At 28.4% G+C, this 18,410-nt stretch overlaps 1 protein-coding gene across 6 annotated transcripts in view; it reads left to right on the top strand.

Moving 5' to 3' along the window:
* The window catches only part of LOC107443996 (TSC22 domain family protein 4), a 290,113-nt gene that overhangs the window by 55,654 nt on the left and 216,049 nt on the right, over window positions 1-18,410 (top strand). The gene's annotated exons all lie outside the window — the stretch shown is intronic.

The raw sequence follows: 18,410 nt of genomic DNA, 5'->3' as shown, positions 1-18,410 counted from the left end.
ATTCATTAGAGGCCAGAGTTCGGAAACTTCGAAGTCTGAAACTGAGATCAGTACATTTTGTCTAAGCTAAGAACTCCTCCCGCCACAAAGTCTGAGATCGTCTGGTGCTATGGGAACAAGAATGGCGCATTTTAAGGAGGGTAGCTTCACTCTAGAACTAACACAATAGGCCGAAGAGATTCCCTTTCTCTCCCCGACCCGACCCGAAACCACTCCAAAACAGGGATCCCGCACCCCTACTTGAAATAGTCATACCTTGTTACCATAGTCACCGCCACAGGTTCAGACGAATGTCTGGAGGAGTTCTTCTTTTAAACAAACTATAGAATTTGTTTTATTTATTTATTTTTAATCGTTAGAATCGTTATTTATTTACAATCGTATAGAATTTGTTTTATTTATTTATTTTTAATCGTCAGAATCGTTATTTATTTTCAATCGTATAGAATTTGTTTTGTTTATTTATTTTTAATCGTTAGAATCGTTATTTATTTTCAATCATATAGAATTTGTTTCATTTATTTTTAATCGTTAGAATCGTTATTTATTTTTAATCGTTGGAATCGTTATTTATTTTTAATCGTATAGAATTTGTTTTATTTATTTATATTTAAGTCTCTCCGAGTCCGACATTTAATATCAGATATTAAGGACAAAATTCGTGAAACCGTAAAGCCAAATTTTGCCAAGCGTAAGGATAAATAAGATATTACTACTATTAAGATTACACATTTTTGACAATTCAAAAAAAAAATTTTTTTTTCACCTTATAATTTTGACATTTTTATGCATCACTAAACTAAACGGATATCTCCTTGCTTTTTTTCTGTCTTTTTTTAAAAAAAACAACTTCGAAACAAGAAAAATTTTTTGCCATGATCTTGAGCTTAGAGATGTCTTTTAGTTGACGATCCCATGCCGAGCTCGGACCGTCTCATCTTTAATAAGCTATCTCATTTAAGAAATGTAAATATCAACATGTTACACGCTTGGGGGGAAATTTGAGCAATCCTACAAACACGTCATCTTCTGCAATCGGTTAAAGTAAATGAAACAGTCACCTCCATAAGTTTTACTGGTTGACAAGTCAAATCCCCGAAATCGCCAGAGATCTGCAGAAATAGAAAGCGATAAACCATGACTGCCTGTGGTGTGTGTTTTTTTGAAATTCTCAGACACGTGTACCGAAACGCTTTGGTAGATTCTAAAAATGGGAACTCTTGCTTTTTCACGAACCCCTACATAACGGATCGATGAGTGAAACACGTGAATAGATCGGAGCACATGGGACTGGGTTCAAAGTAATTACACTTTTAACCTGGTGACAGAAATACTCGAAATAGTTCATAATCACGATATCGACTTTTTCTTTTAATACAAAATAGATTGATAAAAGTCAGAACTATATCCTTTTGTACTGCTTTATTTGTTACGGCATTAATACTACATACGATGTAGTTTTAAATATTATGACTGTTGAAAGTAGTTTTTGACTTGTATGGTATTAGATTTTTTTTAAAATTGAATTTTAAGTTTTGATTCTTTAATTGAATAGCAATTTTAATTAACCGTTTTTTATTGATATTAATAATGTTAGATGTAAAGTTTACCATTCATGATGTTAAATATAGTTTTTGACTTAGATAATGTCTAATCATGTTTTCAATATTTTATTGTCTTCGTAAATATAATAAGTGACTCAAGTTTTTGCGATTACTCCCCACTTTGCCCCTATACGTTACGATGGTTTCCATAAATCTTGATTTCTGCCTAAAGGCAGTATGTTTCAGTACGAATTTGTAATATAGTACTAGCCTGGGGGAAGAAAACAAGATTTGTTGAAACCATGGTAACGGAGAGGAGAAAAGTATAGAGGTTGGGAAAATCACGCAGTTTTAAACGCATATTCAATTTATTGATTTCTGACTTTTTATTTATTAGAATCTTTTTTTAATTATCTTTGTATTGAACGTACAGCGGAAAGTAGAATTTAACATTTAGAGCTTAGTTTTTGCCACCAAACCTTAAACTAACTGAACTCACACGTTTAATTCTCTTTTTTTTATTTTTATTTTATATATTATTATTTGTTTCTTAATAATTATATGTTACTTTATTATTATTGTTAAATTGTTTTTATTTGTTACATTACTCATAATTTATTATTTTTACCATTAGCAATACAGATAATTATAATTTAAGTAAAAAATTTATCTCGATGTTTATTCTTGTTCAATTACAATTCATTTAAAGTGTTAGTTTAACTTTTCGCTAAAGACAAAAACAAGTATATTGTGCGAACTTTTTCCGCTTTATAATAATTGTGCAAGTTGTAGGTCGGTGATTTATCATTTAAGCTTGCACGTCTCCTCAACGACTTAAATATCGAGATTGTTTTGCTAACAGATAGCAGTTCATTCAAACAAGTTCAAGGAAGTTGTTACTGATTTTATTCTTTTACAATGAAACTAATTGAAAGATAATTACTTATTTCTACACATAATGCAACGGGGACCAACTTTTCGATTGACTTTCCGAATCGGTTGTTTATACGTTGCACCCAGTAAGCCAATTAATTCACAATTATCAAAATGGGGGGGGGGACTCTGTTGAGATTGATATATTTATCCCTGAGATCCAGTTTGGGAATTGCTGATCTAATGCGTTTCCTGCAAAACAATTAATTAATAAGTAATAACAATTTGTAAATTTTAAATTAATTGCAATTTCTTTTATCATTATATTGTTATGGTCATTTATAAAGAAAATATAAATGTTCATACGAAGCTAATTGAATGATTCCAAACAACTGAAGGGAAATATATACTAGTAAATGGGAAAAATTTCATAAGCTTAAAAAATTAAGGTGGAAAAAGTCGATATGTTTCGAGTACTCAAAGCAAGATGACCATTATCAAGGTTCGCCAACAGTGATGTAAACGAAACAAATTTAAAAAAGAAACGTTTGCCAAGAAAGAAATGGAAAATAAAATAAAGTTTGAAGGAAAAAAAAACAAGATTAAAACGTGGTAGCCGAAGAGAAAGACAGTAGCCGAAAAAGGCAGTTCAAGGCAAGATAGATTTAACAAGGGAATGAAATGGAAAGGAAGAACTGATGTTATTAGCAAAGGAATTGTCTATCATAAGTATCTGAGCAGCGTTCGCCTCCCAATGAGGTGAACCAATTTGGAATCTCAGCGGTAGCTGGTTGATATGAACTCATTGTACTAGTAATAAATATTTTGCAAGTATTTGAAATTATCTTGAAAATTGAAGAACCACAAACGCGTTAGTACTGTTGGAACTTATTGTTGAGTTTACCTTCATGGTAAATTATGATGCTCTATATTTCTGATTACGTTCTGGTTAATAGGCCCTTAGAATTTATTTCTCAAGTGTTTTATATTCGAACTTTAATTCGATACTGAATAATTTTAATTTAATTTGTTGAGCATTTGGATCAATTGATTTCTAACTCTCATCTCTTTTCTTTAGGTAACGGTAATTTTACTACACATTTTATTGGTTTTGCGTTTTTAAATAACTACTTACACTCGTTTGGTTTATTACATTTTCTTTTTCCGCGTTACATTACCATTGGAGTCATTTTTTTACATCTAGAGCAGTGGTTCCTGAACTTTTCTGTCTCGCAGACCCCTTGCCATGTTTTTCAGTTTTGGATAGACCCCCTGCTTATCCTGATGTTGATTTTTTGTAAATTCATCAACTTCAAATGTATTTTTGATAGCTGGTATAGTGCTACTCACTGTGAAAGATTTAAATTTCTAACTGTATTGAAGTGTAATGTGAAAAAAACACATGTTTATTTTATACATTTATTAATTAAATTAAAACTAATTTAATTAATATGTAAATGGAATAAAATGATTCCACTATAAAACCCGTACTCCGCTACTAATATTATAATTGCGGAAATAAGTTTGTGTACAAAACCGTAGGTGTATTGTCGGTTGTTTATTACGTTTTCACGTAAAAACTATGCAGCAAATCTCCGTTATCTGTGCGCTGATTAAGTTGAAAGTCTAGCCAGCTAAAGAGTTGACACAGGTTAGACTGCTACTTACCTCTGGAAAATACTTTTTTGTTACAAAATAAAACCTTACACGCAGAGAAAATAAAAACGTACGCGGGCAGAGCTGCAGGCAACTGCTAGTTTATAATAATTCAGTTTTATATATCTAAAAATTATCCTAATAACTTAAATTTTAATAAAATTTTTTACTTATATAGCTACTTTTATAAGTCATGTAAAATGTAGATAGATATATGTCTTTATTTTATAAGGTAGTATAATGTAAGTAAGTAGGTACTATCAGTGTATGTTGATTATTCCATTCATGAAACGCCAAAATTAAAAGTAACGACCTGCTCATATGAGATCCACTATCGTTGACCCCCATTTTTATTTCATGGGCCCCCAATTTTTTTTCACTTGACATGAAAACCCTTGCACATTGTCGTCGACCCCTGGGGATCAATATAGACCATTTTGGGAATCACTAATCTAAAACAATAATGTGACTTAAATTCACAATATCTTTTGAAGCTTAATAATGGTTATAATATCCGTATTTGCCCAGATTTTAAAAGGCATACTTTTCTTTTTGTTATGCATGTTTATTGGATTAGTCTCTTAATAAGTTCTGAACTAGTTCAACTAGTTCTGAAGTTACGACTAATGAATAAAGGAGGTTATGGTTTTAAAAGAGAGATTTATTATTTTTAAAAAAAGCGTAAACAATTGCCAAATTGTTTGTTTAAAGATCAACCTTTAATTCCAATATTTTCACATTTCATCATTTATTGGTTAATTGCCTATAAAGCTTTATAAAGTGTCATTTCGATGAGAAATTCTCAAGTTCGTTAACGAACCATTTCCAAGGTTTTTATAATTGACCCTTTGCAAAATATATTTTTTCTAATGCCCACCTGATTTACACTCGTCATTCAGGTATCAGTAGGCTGGACTTGTTAGCCACTCTTTCAGGGGNGTCCGTTTTTAAGTTAAAATATTTTGTGAAGGGTCCGTTTTTATGAAAAGATATTTTGTGAAGGGTCCGTTAACGGACCCAAATTTCTTCTAAACAGACCCCTGGTTCTAAACTAGTTCAACTAATGAATAAGACGACTAGTACGACTAATGAATGAAGGAGGTTATGATTTTAAAAAAAAGAGATTTATTATTTTTAAAAAAGCGTAAACAGTTGCCTAAATTGTTTATTTAAAGATCAAGCTTTAGTTCGAATATTTTCACATTTCATCATTTATTAGTTAATTGCCTTTAAAGCTTTATAAAGGGTCATTTTTATCAGAAATTCTCAAGTCCTTTTAACGAACCTTTTCCAAGGTTTTTATAATTGACCCTTTGCAAAATATATTTTTTTCCAATGCCCACCCGATTTACACTCGTCATTCAGGTATCAATAGGCTGAACTTGTTGGCCACTCTTTCAGGGACACCATATTAGGTGGGCCAACGTTGCGCCCACAGTAAGGACAGTATTGCAGAATGATTCAGTGGCGAATGGGTGCATTGAATAAATAAACCATATTTAATAACGAACAAATTTAATAGTAAAACAATATGATACGAAATGGGGCTCGCCAATGAGTCGTCCAGTTCAAACCATTGCCTGCCACATAAGTGATTACAGAATTATGTGAGTGATGACAACGCCCTCTTCTGGTCAGGCAGAAATTTGTAACGGACAGAGAATGAAAGAACATCCTTGCCTTAGTCCCCTTAACGAAATATTTTATCGCGAAAACTAACTCTTCACGCAACTCTTTTTTTTGTGTTGTTGTTAATTTAAATTGATAATTTTAAAACTAAAAATCCTTAAAAGACACTTTAGTATTATCTTTATTATTATTATTATTTATAAAAACAGGATCTTGTTTTCTCATATGAGTGGATTTTAGCTATTAAGTTAGTGGAGCACTTAAGCCAGTAATAAACCCTGTTTATTGACCGTTTGAAATTCTCTTAAATAAACTGCCTGCTATCATAACATTGGAAAAACACTAATGATAAGTAAATGAGGGCTTATTTGTATTGAGTTCGATAAACAAAAAGAGGGCTGGAAAAAATAATTTCGATAAGTAAATGAGGACGCCTGTTATCATCTCTTTCCGTTTAAGTAGCAGCCCTAATTGTCATGTTTATGGATGGCTCTGTTATGGCTCTTCTATGAGATGGCGTTTCTACTATGTCTGATTTTCACATCGAAACATTAGTATTAGTAACTATCTGACAAAATAAGATTTCTCTTTTAGTGAATGAAACTGTTTAAAAAAATTTTAACGCTGCGTTTCATTAGAATTTTTTTTTCGTCATTGATAACTTTTTCATTCTTGCATAGCATTATCAATACGTATATCTTGATGTATGAATCGACTTTTCAAACCCCCAATATTTTCTATGCCTGAAATATGTTTTCAGTTTTAAATAATTTACGAAAAATACAACGATTTTTAAATTACTAATTATTTTGTTCAATCATGTTTTATTTTAAAGCATTATAGTTTAAAAATTAGTTGTTAGGAATGTTAGAAAGTTACAGAACATTTAAGGTGGAAGTTTCATGTTGCAAGCTCACCTAGACGGTGACCGCGGAAGTATTTCAAGGGGGGAGGGGGGCTCTGTCCCTCCCTGTTAATATATATTAGTATTTACCGGGTCTGAATTATCTGAACCTCACAAATTGGCAATGAAGAATTCGAACTTGCAGTTTTAACTTCATGATTCGATTTGTTTTAAAATTAAAATAAAATTATTAAAAGAAAATTGCTTACCTGCAAATTACTTCTGTCTCATTTAAGTAAAAAAAAAAATTTCTTTTCTTTTATTCTGTTTGCTGTGACTTTTGAAACCAAATATTTTCTCCATCGGTCACTAATAGGGCCGATGAGTAAGAGAAGTAAGAATGAGTAAGAGATGATTTGGTAGCAGCTTCCACCAAGGAAATGTTAAAGCTCGCTTGAAATAGAGATATTTGTTTTAGAATTCAGACACAAGAAAATAATCTCTCTTTTTTTTAAATTGTATGTTTAACTACACAAACGTTGAAAGAAATTTTTTAATCTAAGAAGGGGGGGTCCCTTCACTTATAAAATGTAAGCGTCCTCTGCCACCCCCGGTTCCGACTTCACTTCATTCCCTGATGAAAAGCATAAAAATATGAGAATGTCACTTCGAAATGTATTTTCGAAGTGTCATGCTTTCAGATTAAGTACTAATCTAAACATCAACATTTCATCTTTTTCTTTTTAATGTTATTACAGAGTGTTGATATTTTTGGATGAAAATAGATTAAGGCAATTTCATGGTTTAGTCCCGCACGTGATACAAATTAATGAATATTTTTTCCAAAAAATTTGTTTTCGTCAAATTGTATTTTGTATTCATCTCTGAAATACCTTTATCTAAAACAGCAATTTATAAAAAATAGTTCTATTTATACACTGAGAAAAAGAAAAGAATGGTTTAAAAGTATCAGAATAAGTACCGTGTTTCTGGCTCTATGGGAACCCCAAAATGCTCGGTAATTTTTACCGAAGCGCTTTGGTTATGATTTTGGTAAAATTATCATTAAAATATAGCTTTAAAATCCGTGATAAAATTTGAAAATTTTGGCATGATACCTTGAGCATGACATAAAAACCCTTTATTCGGTTAAATTTATTTTCAGTTTCGTATTTTATACCAAAGGTGTGGTAACAAAAACTTCAATTTTGAAGATCAGTACATCCGATAAACTATTACCATATGAAGGAAAAAATACCAGATGAATGGTTTAAATCCCGTATATTTTGGTTTTTATTACAAGAATTACAGTTTTTTTTTAATTATTAGAAATACCATTTCTATACAGTACGGTAGTTTTTCAAAACATTTTTCGCCGTGTGTTTAAAAAGTCAAAAACTTTTCGAAGAATATTTACCTTAAACAAAGCAAACGAAGTTACCAACAAATACAAATCAAGGATTTATTTATTTAATAATTGAAGATGAGAAAAAGTTAAAAAGCTAGCAGTTATTTAATTTATTAATGAAAGATGTTAATTAATTTTATGGTAGTGGTCAATTAATTTCAATGATAGTTTGAAAAGACTGTGTGTACAAAATTTTAAATCGAAAATATTTTCCATACACGTTGCCTTTTAATTAAGCCAAATTGATATTGTTCTTATAACACTAAATAATTAGGTAGTTCTCATTGCTTAATTTGTACAAACATAATTTGTTGCGGCCCTCGGCGGTCAAAATATTTTTTCTGTGGCCCTTATCCAAAAAAAGTTGTGCACCATTCCTTTAAGTTGTGTAACAAGTTATGCAAAATTTCAGATTGTCCTACATGTGATTTCATGAGCTTCTATCAATATTTATCTACTTTTAATTTTCAAGTTTTTGACATTATTTAACAAATATGTTTATTTTAAAAAACTTTAAAAATTTGCACATTTCATTTAAATTATTTAAAACTAAAAATTAAATTTTATACTTGTGTTTAGTAATTGATCGTGAGCTTGAAAATTATCCCACTTTCTAATATATTTCCACGCTTATAATGTACCAATAATACATCTCTTACTTTTCAGAGAAAACGTTGATTTAACTTATTAATAAAGGTAATTGAAATTCAACGCAGGTAGTTGACCGAGTCGGCTACGCCACTACTGATCCAGCAAACCATAAATATCAAAATATCATGAGTCATGAACTTTTCTTAAGAGCTTACAAACAACTTCAACGTGCAACTTTTAAAAAATAAGTTTAGAAAAAAGAAAATAATACCACTCTGCCCACAGTAAAAAAAACTTGAAGAATGAAATGTACGCGTCTTAACAGAATTGTTTACAACCTTCGCGATTCGCAAATTGCGCATGCGCCGTCATCGCGTGATACGGACGCGCGAGTTGAGAAGAGTTGTTTTTATCCATCTGGTTGGCGCCGAGGAAGTGAAATGATGATATCGCATGTATCACTTTAGCTGAATAAAATAAAATTTCGGCGGGATGCTGCTGTTGGGGTGTAAGGTCATTTACGAATAATTAGTTTTCAGAAGTGGATGTACTACTTATAATTATTATCAAATAATTGCCGTATTGAAGGTTAATGCATTTGGATATGGTATAAAAAAACTGCTCCACCTAATTAGCATGGAAAAGAACTTAGCTACTTTGTTTACTGCTCTTTGTCTCTATATAAACAGTTAAACACCGAGCTAAACAGTTTTTTTTTTCAATAAATATGCAACATCTGTTAGGAAGGCTATTCGTATAACTTGTAATATTACAAATTCAAATTATTCAGTTTATGGTTCACCGACTTTGATAATCTAGTGAAAGAAAATATGCTAGAAAATCGTTCAGTCTTTGTGCTAAGGTAATGTAAAAAACATAAATGAAATCATTAAGAAAGCACATATAAAATGCTTTAATTCCTATTAGTGCTTTTCAAGAAATTCTCACTTTTACCTATGTTCAATAAATAAGTAAATAAAAACTTACATGCATATAAAGCTTGCTCATTTAAGTAATCTAACAACCGCAGTATTTAAATTTTTATCTTGAAAATAATTTATTCATAAGCACCTTGTAAGAAATTTCGTATCAAAACACGGTAAAAAGTAATAAAATTCACACCACTGGTACTTTTTATTGTGAAATCCGTAGCATGTTACGGAACAAAAAATCTGGTATACAGTAATTTTTACATTATTAATTACCGTAAAATCATTCTAATTAAATAAATATTGTTATAAAAATTAGGGTATAATATTTTACGGTTAAAATGGATTTTACGATTTAACAGATTTACGGTTAAACGTATTTTACCAAAATGTCGGTACTTTATAACGTAATTTGAGCCGGAATTGTTTACTGTGTACTTGATTAAAATATTCAGTTCCTATAACATTTTGTTAAATGTTACAAATGTAATAAATTGTATTATAATTAATTCAGTTAAATTGTAAGATTTGTCTAACGTTTTACATCTGATAATCTCAAATCTGTGTTTTTCATTTTTTTCCCTTTTGTTTTTTCCCCCCATAATTTTTCTACCAAACAGTTTAACGTTCATTTTGAATTTATAATTTTCTGTAAGTTCTTAAATATCTTAATTTCACACTAAAAATGTTGTAGAAATAGAGATGGGATTTGTAATTTTAAAATCTTGAAATAATGTCTTACATTTTCGTAAAAAATCTGTTATCTAAACACCTGTAGATCTCTTAAACGGAATAACAGGTTTAAGTTCAGTAGTAAACATATTTCTGCAAAATTGTTAATCAACTCAGCTTATAAACAGGTTTAAAGTAATCAATATGTTCAAATTAATTTTAGAAAAATCTTCGTGTCAAACTACCATGAGTTTATAGGTAAATCATTTAAATTTATAGTATTGTTCACTCTAGTTAAAGCTGATTTTTTATTTACGATATAAATTATTTTACTTTCAATTTATATATATATTTAAGTTTTAAGAAAAGCCTTTTCATTATGTATAAAAGTTTTCACCCTGTTCGTTATGAATGAAAATACTACTTTATTTCGATAATTTTTAAGGACAATATTTACTAAATTTTTTACGAGAATTATAAGTTATATTAGTTTTATGAATGCTTACCTAATTCCAACGTAAAAATAATAAGTTAGATTTGGAACAAAGCCAGATTTGCTGCAAATGTTACATCATCTGCATAAGACGATTGTTTATCTCATGTAGACGCAACAGACGTAGTATTTGCGTTATTTTAATTTTATTTTTTTTTACTTTGCTGGTTAATTACGTTTAGAAAAAAAAAGAATAGCCCTTGAAATTTAACTGGGTTAAAATTTCCTACACTTAGCATTTTTTTACACCTTTTGTTAAGTTTAATTATCAACTTATATTCCTCTTTTATCTTTTTCCTTTTTTTAAAGAAGTGTGTAATGGATACATTTTATAGTAAATAGTAGTTATGGTATTGGAAAAGTAATGTATGAGAAAATGAGTTGTTGAGAAATGAAATGTTTTAATTTGTAAAGTTATGGAAATTCAGAAAAACAAAAACATCAATGTCCAAAATATTGTGAAATTTTTTAAAAAAGTATATTTTTTTATAATATCTTACAATTGAAATTAGCAAAATGTATATGATAAATAATAATAATAAAAAAAATTAGTTATGGGATAATTCTGAGTAATTTCTTTCCTTTTCTTTAATTTCTTTTTTTCTTCCATTTTTAATATTTTGGCTTGAGAATTAAAATACTAAATTTTCAATCAAGCTAATCATTCATGTTTTACTTAAAATAATAAAATTTTAAGGTTAATTCCAAAAAAAAAACAATCTAAGTAAATTAATATCGACTTTTACTGTCAAATTACCTATATCTAATCAATATTAAACCATCACAAGTACCTAAGCTAATTTTAGACAATAGAGTTCTAATACCACGACAATAAGTATAAATCGATATTTCACGCTATATCGGCGAATTTTTTCAATTTATCTCAATTACATTTTTTTTCACTTTGATTAATAATTTCGATATTCAAATGAAATTTCTCACAAGATTAAATTGTATTCGTTAATTATCATTATTGATAATTACTTGACATTATCATATTTGAAAATTACTTTTGCCGACAATGTTCGAGGCATTATCGCTATCAATAATTATTGCCATCGATAAGTCTCATATTATCGTATTCGGTATTTATCGCATTCTATGAGGATCATATTATTATAGTTGTAGAAAATTATCGTATATTCTACGTTTATCGTAAGATTTAGTATTCGTGATTTATCGCGATACATTTTAAATTATTTTTATTACTATATTTTAAGTGATGTGTATCGCAGGCACGGAGTAAAATGGTAGGCTTGGGTAGCCTAACAATTAATACCTAACCCTATTTGTTTTGTTTATTTATTACATTTCTTGTTTTTTTAAATATGGATATTTCTGATTATTGCATCATTCATCCCTAAAACATCGTCGCAAAATATGATAAACGTTAATTATATAAAATATTTATACTATTTCGCGTTATATGTTTTTATTTTGGTCAATATTTTTGATATAAGCAAATGAAATTTTGCAAGATAAAATTGTATTTGTTAATTATTTATTAATTATTATCGATAAAACTCGATATTATTGTATTTGATTTTTTTTTGCAGACAATGCTCGATTTATTATCGTATTCGATTTTTGCCATCAATAATGGTCATGATATCGTATTCGGTATTTTTCTGAGTCAAAACCGATCATGTTACTATAGTTGTAGAAAATTATCGTATATTCGTTGTTGATCATAAAATGTAATATTCGTGGGGTATCGTTATACAATTTAAATTATCTTTATTACGATATTTTAAGTGAATCATTAGTATGACAGGTACAGAGTAAAATGGTAGGCTTGGGTAGCCTAACAATTTATACCTAACCATATTTGTTTTGTTTATTTGGTTATTGATTTTCCTTTTTTTTTTTTTAAATTTAGGTATTTTTGATTATTGCATCATTAAAAACCGCCTCGATATATCATAAGAGTTAATCGTATAACATATTGATATTGGGTTGTTCCAAAAGTAATTTCGTTTCTTTTTTCAACAACGGAGGACTTATTTTTTCATTGTCAACTTCACACGTAAGTTGTTTAATCAGTATACGTTTTGCAAACTGGTATAGGAAGGATTACTTGCCTGTGAAAAAGTCCGATTGACTCTACGCAGTAGTTTTCGGTTTATGCCCTTTCTAATGTGGAAGATGAGAAGCAGCCTTTTCGGCGTGTTTTACTTTTTCATAATCGAAAAGGTAAAAATGCTGATGCAAGAAGGTTATACGATTAAAATGCAAGAAGATGCACTATGCCAGTTTCGGCAGATGAAAATGCACACGCAATAACGGCAATTAATGATGTAAACTGTCAAGTATAACTCAGTGCGATCGCTGAGTGATTATATTGGTCGAATTCGACAGTTCATGATCATTTAAAAAGTCAAAAAAGTTTAATTTCAAGGCTCGGCAAATGGGCTCATGTTCCTACGGAAAGAAATTTAAGACGCCGCATTAGACGTCTGTGATTTGCTTCTTCAACGACAAGAAAATTTTCCACTTTTGAAGCGCATCATCGCTGGGGACGAGAAATGGGGTGGTCTTCAACATTTGTTCAGGTCCCTACCAAAATCTTCAGACGGTAATACGTTTACTTCAAGTGAAGAGGTTAAACATCACCTGGGTCAGTTTTTTGCCAGTAAAGAACACAGATTTTATTAGCTAAGATTCATACTACTGCCAGAAAGATGGTATAAGGTATTGGTCGAAAAGGAACAACATAAAATTCAATAAAATATTTATTTACTGTAAGAAAAATCATCTTTCAAAAGAAAAAGCAAAATTACTTTCCCAATATTTCACGATATATTGCCTATGTCCTTACCCCCCTGAATTACATTTCAGCAGAAGAGTATTACAGCAGTAGCCTATGAAGCTGTTAGTCAGTTTCTTTCGATTTCAGATGAAGAAGAGCATATTATTCGCATCACTCATTCATCTTCATTCAAGGTTATTTTTTCATTCGTCGCCGTCTTTAGCTTCTGTGAGATTTGAAGATAAAGCTCACTCGACAGTCTTGTTTAATTAGCACAACCAAAACTGAAGACCGTTGCAAGCATTGTTTCAACACATAAGGCATTTTGTATAAGTCTATTCTTCTAGATTTTGTATTGTGTGAAAAGGGTTTATGTAAGATAGAGAGAGAAGTTTCGTACATTTTTTTTAAATAAGAAATTCTTTTTAAACTTAATTTATAGTAAAACCTTTCTTTAGAACGCAATCGTCTTAAAATTATGTGAGGGATGATTTTAAAGATCATGTCTTCAGTCTGTCTCTAGACGTTATCTGTGTTACGATTAAAGCGTGTTGAAAATATTAAACGATAAATCTTTCTCCGTGTATCTAGTCAAAATCAAATGTTGAAATAAATTTAGAGTGCTTAGTTAATCAAAAGATAATACCCACCCTATTTCATACAGTATTTTTACACTCGCATGTTTATACAATCTTTGCAAAAAAAGATTTTCTTAGAAAAATTGATTTATTATATACTATCTGCAAAAAAAATTATGCAAATAATACATTTTCTTCAAAAAAGAAAAGAACATAAATAGATAAATAAAACGGAAAAGTAAACAACAATACCCAATCAGTATGAAGGATGGATTAACTGGACAAGGTAACTTAAGAGTTTTTAATCTACCTTCAAGTTAGCAAATACCAAAATTATAGGTGTTTCTTTTTGGAAAAAGAAATATTTTTAAAATATTTGTTTTCATGAAGTCTTGAAATAAATTTGGTTCTTCTTTGAAACAAACGTGATTATGGAACTCATGGCGCCAGAAAAAAATATCTGAAATCAATAATGCCAATGAGATTTCATTAATAGTAATAAAACTAGTACTTAGACGTTCGATTAAGGGGAAAACAATTATTAACAAAATAGCAACTTTTCGAGCGAAGTATCGATTTCTTCCTCTAAAAGTTGGTATTTGTTTCATTATGAAAAATCAAGAATAAATCCGAAAGGAAAATTGAACGGTTAGGTTTTAATAAACATATTGCTGAACTTAAAGATGCAAACGTAAGATAAAAGGATGTGAAGAATCTGAATAAGTTTTCGATTTTAAAAATCATGTTTACGAGATAAAGGCTTTTAAAATTTGAAGTTATTCTCGCAATATCATAAATATATACTGTTCTATACCTATAACTTCGTCAATTATTATTAAATCGACTCAATAATTTTGATTACTTTTAGATTAAACAATTAAAAAATATTTTTTTCTAAGCATAAGATAAGAAATTGTAATTATTTTTTCTTATGAAATTTATTTTCGCCCCACACTAAAAAATCTTTTAAAAATTACTTCGTAAAAAAGCCATTTTTTAAAAGATTTTCTTCAGAAATCTTAAGATACTGTGAGGATTTTTCCTTTTTTTTAAAGAAAAATATCAGGCCTTAAACATTTGAAAACAAATGTGTTTTTTATTGATTTATGTGTTAATTTTCTCTTATTTGACTTCCTACTACAAAAATACAGATGAAATCAACATAATTTTCTATATTACATAATATAAGAAAAAAGATATTAACATTTTACTATTTTCTGCGATATTGAAAAATACCAATATTATTGCCACATTAAATTCGAAAGATTTGCTTAGTAAAATACAAGATATCAAATGGTTTATTGTAATATAGTAAACAAATATAAAAATTTTAAGTAAGTTTAAACTCCAAAAATATTTTTAAAAAGTGTAAGTAGTAATCAAAGTGATAATTTTAAAAAGCAATATTTTTAAACAACAATATTAGAAATAAATGTAAAAATATTAATTAAGATCTAGAAAATTTTTAAAAATATTTATTATCATTGAAAAGAATTCGAATGTCTGAATACATATAGATAAAGTATTTTTCTGCCAATCCTAATTCTAATACACGTGACAATTTTATATCAATATATTTTTTTCCAAATTGAATCATTGAAAATAAAATAATCTTTCTCTAACTTATTGCGAAAAAAACAGCTTTCTTTTGATAATTTGAATTATGAAAACAAAATAATTTTTTTTTTATTTGGTAAACATTTAAGTTTAAAAAAGATACATTTCAATAAAAAAACACTATTTAATTGTATTTTTTTAATAATTGAAACAGAATGTGTAAAAATTTGATTCGTATTTAAATTTAACTATTAATAATTTTAATTAATTCAAAGAAATAGAGATAGGAACTTATGTTTGATTTTTTTTTCGCAGATCATCTTAAAAATATAGTCCTTAAATTTAGTTCCTTAGCTCTTAAGTTAAGATTAAACCGATTAAGTTTAAATAATTAAAATCAGTATTAACCTTTTGATGCAAAATTTTTAGTAATATTTTTCATTATTTTCAATTAGTTTAGGTCAAAATAAGTGAAATACAGAATAAAGCACCAATGTCTTTTTCTACGTTAAATGTAAAATCTTCCAAACACGGATTGGTTCTAAACAATGACTTTTCAAATTTACAGTTATTTGCAGTTCTTTAGAGCTTAGAGTAACAGTTATTCATTATTAAAATGTCTTTAATTTATAAAATAAATTATTGACAAATTTTTAAATATGAATTTGAAAAATTCCAAACTACTTTTTTTGGATTTTATATTTTATTACAAATATCATTCTTATAATCTAACAGATTTTTTTAGTAACTAATAGACTATTTTTATAATTAAAAAGAATACATAAATATATTTTCCCTTGTAATTAGAGCTCCGGAAAAAACTATTATGGGACTCCGGTATCCCATCTGCTTCAAAATGTTAATCTGTAACTAATCATTTGATTAATAGACTACGAATTAAAAACAATCCTATTTTTATATTTCCTTTTCATTCACACAAATTAGCTTAACTTTAAAAAAGTATTATAATATTCCAATTAAAACAAACAGAATTATGGTAAAAATTATCATTTGTATTTTAGCCAGTTGTTAAAATTGTTTTCTCCTCAAATAATCTTATTGAAATTATTTTGGCGAGTATCCATCGAAAACATTTTTGCACGCTATTATAAAAATTTTATTTTCATTAAAAACATTTTGACCACTATAAAAACTATATTTTTATCAAAATATTTTGCACATTATTATGAAATCTATATTTCCATCAAAAACATTTGCACACTACTATATAAATTATAAACATTCTGTATTATTCCATGCTATAAAAATTTTATTATTTTTTTTTTAATTAATTTATTATTAATCGAAAACTCTTTTTCAATTTTAACGTGTACAGAAAAGCGTGACTTCCCGCTATATTTGAATTTATTTCTAATACCTTCATAATAATAAATTTCTTTTATGAATATTTAATAATAAATAAATATGAATATTAATATAATAATAAATTTCTTAGGTTAGTTTTTTTAAAGTTAAAGCTGTTTTAAATATCTTTTGATTAATTGAATTTTTTTCTTTTTATAGGTAAGAGGATTTTGTGTTTTTGATTCAATTGAAATGAAAAGTATATTAGTAAGTAAATATCTCCACATTAAATTTATATATTACCTTTTTCTTTTGTCTTCTTCCTTTTCTTTTGATGTATGATTTCAATAAAAGTAAATTAAAAATATTCATAATTTGTTTGACAAATACAATATCTCGTATATTTATTTGACAAATCATGAATAAATTTTCTTTTATACTTTTCAATTTATAATGTCTTCAATTAATACTTTTTTAAGTTTGCCTACAGCTTAACTTTTATTCATTATTTTTTTCAAAGATATTACATGTAATATCTCTCTGCAAATACACATTAGTAGAGACATTAATTTTTATATTTACTTTTCAATACTTCATGAAATGTTGAATTTTTGATATTGAGCAAACTATTGTAACTAATATATAGGAAAAAGCACTTGTTAATATTTATTAAATATTTGTTGAAATTTTACCTTGTAGAAAAATATTTTCTATTTAGATATTTTTTACATTTGTCAGAAAGCGAATCTTTTATAGCAACAAATATCGCTGAATAAGACTGATATTTCCTTTCGGGGTCGTTCATCTAATTCTGTTCGAACTTAGTGAATTCCCGACAATTAGCACCTGTGCATCCTGAATGTTGTCATTTGCCGTTGTAAGAGATATAAATGTGATGCCGTTATAGACGTCACATATTTCCTTGCTTTTAAATTTCCTTTATTTCATAAATGTATTCATTCTTAATCCTTTTTTAAATAAATAAATAAGTTAAATATTTTTTATTTGATTTTATAAAGAACGAAATGCAAATATTTCTATTTTCAATAAATGTAACTTTTTATTTCAATGCAAGTGTATAACTAATTATTATTCACTATCATGACAACTGAGCTGAGTAATAGACTGACTAATAATAGACTGAGCTGAATAATAGGCTGACTGATAATAGACTGAGCTGAATAATAGAATAGACTGACTGAATCTCCATTTTTAGCTTTTTTTTTCTTCAACCACATTAAACATAAGCATATACAGTATTGGTTTTACTTTAATTTCCAATGAATTTATTGACTTTAAATCTTCAGCCAAATTATTTAAATATTAACATGAGAGAGATATCGTGAGGTTGGCTAAATTGGCTTGATTTTTGGCTGCATCCCTTTTCGATAACGTGAATCGCTCCTGTACTCCAAAAGCGTCCATTAAATGCTACTTTTGATTATTACAGTTAGTGGAGGATTTATCTCCGATGGTCTGCCCTTACTCATAATATGCAAATTTATGATTTTACTTGAAATTCCTCTTGAATAACAATATTCCTTTTATTTTGCACCCTAAGGTCTGCAATTAAATAAATTTT

This window comes from Parasteatoda tepidariorum, chromosome 3 (assembly GCF_043381705.1).
Source record: "Parasteatoda tepidariorum isolate YZ-2023 chromosome 3, CAS_Ptep_4.0, whole genome shotgun sequence".
NCBI lineage: Eukaryota > Metazoa > Arthropoda > Arachnida > Araneae > Theridiidae > Parasteatoda > Parasteatoda tepidariorum.
This window is presented reverse-complemented; position numbering and strand designations above follow the sequence as displayed.